The following is a 6,483-nucleotide window of genomic DNA, read 5'->3' on the forward strand; positions in this document are numbered from 1 at the left end:
TGTTCTTATTACCCACTGTTGATTTGTTTCAGAAGATATCTTTTTTAGAATTGTCGAACATGGACTATTCTATTAATATGCAGATTTGGACAAATGATTGTAATTGGGGAGAAGGGATAGGGTTAACTGGTCAGGACATGTCCTGCTCATGTACACATTCCCCTTACAGTTTTTGATTTCATTACTTTTGTTTGTAGTTGTAATTAGGCTCATTAACTTGGGAATTGATTTTCTGATCTGATGAATTCTGCCTCCGAAAGATAATGGAAGTTTTCTCAATTTCTCAAAGAGAGAACTGGCTAATCCCTGACTAGAATCATCAAAATAACTTGTAATTTACAAAAGGGAGACTATGTCTCTTAGTTTTATGGTCAAGCTGAAGATTTTGTGGGCGATCACTGATATACAGAGGATTTACTACCCGGTCTTAGCTGCTGTTGGTGTCCCAGGAAAGTGACACCCTCAGGATGATGTCTTAAGAAGTGGAGTATAACCATATGTGTTATCTTAATTATTGTGACACTTTTCTTTGATCTGTCTTGCGCTTCAGCAATGACCAGCCATCAATAACAATTCCGTTTTTCAATAAGAATTCATTAACATCATACCATTTGTGAGGCGAAGACACAGTCCCTGCTTTTCCTGCAATTAACCCCTTTCCTTCAGAACATTACTGCTGAATGCAGGTCTTAATCGCTCAGTTGGAAAGAGAGAGAGCAGATCATCAAGCAAGTGTTATGCCCTCTGACTGAGGGAGCTGATTGTTCACGTTGTTTCTGTAACTCCTTCCCAGGGATGATCAAAGCAGATGCTGTTGTAACAGCTATTGTAACAGTTTCTCATTGTCCCATTCATCCCAGGAAACAGTCTATTCGAGGGTCATCACTGCTTCTGTACGGGTGTGACAAGTTATTCTTTTTGATTTGTTCAATGCGTGAGCAGCTGTGAAAGTGGTGAATTTTACATTGGTACACATGGCTTTCTGATGTTTGTTTGGCTGCACAGTTATCATTGCCTTTGACTGCAGTTTTTCCATTCTCTGACAAGCACCACATTTAGAATCCATCCAGATTAGAATGTTAATAGCAAATTTGTGAAAAAGTTTCAGTTTGATGGAAGAACATGGGATACCCATTAAGAATGAGTTTCAATATTGCACTTTAAATAAAGCAATAAAAAGCATTTCTTCATTATACCTGAGCAATAAATGAATTTATTTATCTTCTTCTTTCAAGTTAATGTGATTGCAATAATGATCCTGGTTCGGGGGAAGTGTGGCCTTTCCAAATGTGTCACTCATTACCTGGTGGCTATGGCAACGGCAGATCTACTGGTCATTATCTTCGATCTGATACTACGACAAATTCCCATCACATATCGGGAGGAGTTTCTTTTCCTACATTATGTCTCCTTGTGCAACATCCACGCTATTCTGCTTTATGCAGCCACAGACTGCTCTGTCTGGTTCACGGTCACGTTCACCTTTGATCGGTTTGTGGCCATATGTTGCCAAAAGCTGAGAAGTAAACATTGCACCAAGAAAACAGCGGGTGTGGTTTTAGGATCAGTGACTGTGCTGAGTTGTTTGAAGAACATTTTCTGGTATTTCATGTATTCCCATCGATATTGGCTTTCTAATTGTCCATGGTTTTGTCGAGTACATGTAAATGTAAGTGCATCGATTACCTGGACTATTGTTGAATTAATGCATTATATCATAACACCATTCATTCCATTTATTTTGATTCTACTGTTAAACACATTGACAGTCAGAAACATTATATTAGCCAACAGAGCTCGCAGGAGACTCCGGGCTCAGACGACTGGGGACAGTGTCAGTGACCCAGAGATGGGGAGTCGGAGGAAATCCATGATTATGTTATTTATTATATCTGGCAATTTCATCACGTTATAGGTGGTGTTCATTGCTTATTCCATACTGAAACGATTTGATTACTTGGGATATCCAGTTTCTCCGACAGCATTTGTAAGAGAGATTGGTTTCATGCTCCAGCTCCTGAGTTGCTGCACAAACACCTTTATTTATGCAGTTACCCAGAGGAAATTCAGAGAAGAGATGAAGAATGGAATAATATATCCCTTCACAATGTTTATCAAAATAATTTGATGATGTTTACTTGCCAATGTTTGAAACGCTAAATATATATTTTCTCCAGATTAAGATTCCAATCTGAGATCCCAGGTTTTGTGTATGCTTGAGCTGAAAAATGTGTTGCTGGAAAAGCGGAGCAGGTCAGGCAGCATCCAAGGAGCAGGAGAATCGACGTTTCGGGCATAAGCCCTTCTTCAGGAACGAGGGAGGTGTGCCAAGCAGGCTAAGATAAAACGTAGGGAGGAGGGACTTGGGGGAGTGGCGTTGGGAATGCAATAGGTGGAAGGAGGTGAAGGTGAGGGTGATAGGCCAGAGAGGGGGTGGGGCCGGAGAGGTCGGGAAGAAGATTGCAGGTCAAGAAGGCGGTGCTGAGTCCGAGGGTTGGGACTGAGATAAGGTGGGGGGAGGGGAAATGAGGAAGCTGGAGAAATCTGCATTCATCCCTTGTGGTTGGAGGGTTCCTAGGCGGAAGATGAGGCGCTCTCCTCCAGGCGTCGTGTTGCCATGGTTTGGCGATGGAGGAAGCCAAGGACCTGCATGTCCTTGGCGGAGTGGGAGAGGGAGTTAAAGTGTTCAGCCACAGGGCGGTTGGGTTGGTTGGTGCGGGTGTCCCAGAGGTGTTCTCTGAAACATTCCGCAAGTAGGCGGCCTGTCTCCCCAATGTAGAGGAGGCTACACCGAGTGCAGCGGATGCAGTAAATGATGTGTGTAGAGGTGCAGGTGAATTTGTGACGGATATGGAAGGATCTGTTGGAGCCTTGGAGGGAAGTGAGGGGGGAGGTGTGGGCACAAGTTTTGCATTTTTGCGGTTGCAAGGGAAGGTGCCGGCAGTGGAGGTTGGGTTGGTGGGGGGGTGTGGACCTGACAAGGGAGTCGCGGAATGTTAAACCTCCCTGGAGTTAGGGAATTGATCTCGATGATCAGCTTGATTATATCGAATGAGATAGCATGCTTGAGGGGCCAAATGGCCTATCTTTTATGTTTCTGTGTAATGTCTTCAGGGTCACTGACAAGACCCATGTTGGGTGGGAGAAAAAGCTGTGGGGGTGACCAAAGTGGCTGTGTCCCGATCTGGGCAGCTTCACCGAGTAGGCAAGTCATTGCCAGATGAAAACTAATGTGGAGAAATCTCCATGTGCAACACAGGTTTCCAAAATAACTCAGCGGCAGATTAAAAGCCCCGTTCCCTGCCCAGTCCCTACTTCCTGACCCAGGCAGGTTTTGTCCCTGATGAGGACAGGTTTCTGACAGGATATTATTACATTGCCACCTGATGGTGCTGAATGTAACAGAGTTTGCTACATCCCATCATATCATCCACTTTGCTGTCTGTATCGGGTGAAGTATATTTCAAACACTGCCAGACTGAAATGAATGTGGTGACGTGATTCAGAGAACAGAAGAAGATAAAAACTAGGAGCAGGAGTAGGCCGCCCGGCCCTTCGAGCCAGCTCCACCATTCAATAAGGTCATGGCTGATCTTTTCATGGCCTCAGCTCCACTTACCCGCCCTCTCACCATATCCCTTAATTCCTTTACTGTTCACAAATCTGTCTTTGCCTATAAAACACTCAACGAGGAAGCCTCAACCACATCCCTGGGCAGGGAATCCCACACATTCCCAACCCTCTGGGTGAAGAAGTTCCTCCTCAACTCAGTCCGAAATCTGCTCTCCATCATTTTGAGGCCACACCCCTTGTTCTAGTTTCACCCGACATGGAAACTATCTCCCTGCTTCTATCCGATCTATTCCCATCATCATTTTATATGTTTCTATAACATCCCCCCATTCTTCTAAGTTCCATTGAGTATAGTCCAGGCTGTACAGTCTCTCCTCATAAACAAACCCCCTCTACTCCATAATCATCCTCGTGAACCTCCTCTGCACCCCATCCAGGGCCAGTACATCCTTCCTCAGGTAAGGAGACCAAATCCGTACACAGTACTCCAGGTGTGGCCTCCCCAGCTTCCTATTCGGCTGCAGCATAGCCTCCCTGGTTTTAAACTCCATCCCTCTAGCAATGGAGGACAATATTCCAATTGCCTTCCTCATCACCTGCTGGACCTGCAATCCAACATTTGTGATTCATGCACGAGGAGACCCAGGTCCCTCTGCACAGCAGCATGTTGCAATTGTTCACCATTTAAATAACCATCTATTTTGCATTATTTCCATCAAAATGGATCACCTCACATTTACCCACACCGTACTGCATCTGCCAGCCCCTTACCCACTCACTGAACCTGTCTCTATCCCGTTGCAGATGTTCAGTGTCCTCTGCACACTTTGCTGTCCCAGTGATCGTGGTGTCACCTGTGAACTTTAACACACTACACTTGGTCCCCAACTCTGAAACATCGATGTGAATTGTACGCATTCCGGTCCCATCACTGATCCCTGAGGCTGAGCACTAGCCCCTGATCACCAACCAGAAAAACACCCACTTATCCGCACGCTTTGCTTTCTGTGAGTGAACCAATCTTCGATCCATGCGAATACAGGAACCAGAACACCGCGCACCTTTATCCTTTTGAGCAGCTCCTGTGTGGTACCTTGTCAAATGCCTTGTGGAAATTCAGATACACCATATCCACCAGTTCCCCGATACACCATAAAGCCATAAGATAGAGGAGCAGACATTAGGCCATTCAGCCCATCAAGTTTGCTCTGCCATCGGTTTTACATCCCCATTCTCTCGCTTTCTTACTGTAACTCTTTATCCCCTTGGCAATCAAGAACTTATCTGTCTCAGTTTTAAATAGCCTCAATGACCTGGCCTCTACAGCTTTGAATTCCAGAGATTCCCCACTCTCTGGCTGAAGAGGTTTCTCTGTATCTCCGTTCGAAAAGGTCTTTCCTTTACCTAAGGCTGTGCCCTTGGGTCCTCACCTCTCCTACCAATGGAAACATCTTCCCAATGCCCACTCTGTCCAGGCCGTTCAGTATTCTGAAAGCTTCAATGAGATTCCTCCCTTGTCCTTCTATACTCCATCAAATATAGTCGCAGAGTCCTCAAACATTCCTCATTTGTTCAGACTGTCGTTCCTGGGATCATTCTCATGCACCTCCTCTGGACCCGTTCAAGAGCCAGTACATCCTTCCTGAGGTACGGGACCCAAAATTGCTCACAATACCTGAAATATGGTCTGCCAAGAGCTTTCCAGAGCCTCAGAAGTCCATCCCCTTTTTTATATTCGAGCCCTCTCGAGAGGAGTGACAACATTGTGTTTGCTTTCCCAACTACTGACTCAATCTGAACCTTTACCTGAACAGAAAACTGGACTAGGACTCCCAAGTCCCTCTGCAGTTCTGATTTCTCAATTTCCTCCCCATTTAGTAAATAGTCCATGTCTCTGTTCTTCTGACCAAAGTGCATGACCTTGCACTTATCCACATTGTACTCCCATCTTCCACTTCTTTACCCTCTCTCCTAACCTGTCCAAATCTTCCTGCAGCCTCCCCACCTCCTCAATGCTACCTGTCCCTCTACCTATCTTTACATTGTCTGCAAATCTAGCCAGAATGCTGTCAGTTCCTCCATCCAGATCATTAATGTTTAAAGTGAAACGTTGTGGCCCCAACACTGACCCTTGTGGAACATCACTTGTCACCATCTACAATCCTGAGATGGCCCCTTTTATCCCCACTATATTCTTCCTGCCAGACAGCCAAGATTCTATCCATGCTAGTACCTGGATTCTAACACCATGCCCCTTATCTTTCTCAGCAGTCTGCTGTGCAGCACCTCGTCAAAGGCCTTCTGGAAGTCCAGATCGATAACTTCCATTGGCTCTCATTGGTCTAATCAGCTCATTATTTCCACAAAGAATTCGAACAGATTTGTCAGACATGACCTTCCCCTGATGTAACCATGCTGACTTTGCCCTATTTTGTCATGCACTTCCAAGTATTCAGAAAGTTCATCCTTCCTAATGGACTCTAAAATCTAACCATCAACTGAGGTCAGGCTAATTGGCCTGGAGTATCCTCTCTTTTACCTTGCTTCATTCTTAAACTGGGGGTTACATGACAGTGATTTTCCAAAGCCCTGCGACAGTTCCTGACTCTGGTGATACCTGATAGATCACCGTGAAAGCCTTCACTTTCTCTTCAGCACTCTCCTTCAGGGTGGAGCCTGTCATGTCCAGGGGGTTTATCCATCATCAGAACTTCCAGATTTTCTAGCAACTTCTCATTAGTGATGGTCACCCCACTCATCTCTGCCAACCATCCCCTCCCCACCTGAACTTTTGGGATTTTACTCATGTCTTCCATTGCAAAAACTGATACAACGTACTTTTTCAGCTCCTCAGCTATTTCTTTGTTCCCCATGGATTTGGATCGGCACAGGCTTAGAGGGCGGAAGGGC

General features: G+C 45.3%; 1 pseudogene; it reads left to right on the forward strand.

Moving 5' to 3' along the window:
- The first annotated feature begins 352 nt into the window (after positions 1 to 352).
- Positions 353 to 2,128, forward strand: LOC148136938 (putative G protein-coupled receptor 139; annotated as a pseudogene).
- Positions 2,129 to 6,483: the final 4,355 nt, after the last annotated feature.

Source organism: Chiloscyllium plagiosum, unplaced genomic scaffold, assembly GCF_037043375.1.
Source record: "Chiloscyllium plagiosum isolate Xiang-an unplaced genomic scaffold, Cpla_swu_hap1 HiC_scaffold_44, whole genome shotgun sequence".
Lineage (NCBI taxonomy): Eukaryota > Metazoa > Chordata > Chondrichthyes > Orectolobiformes > Hemiscylliidae > Chiloscyllium > Chiloscyllium plagiosum.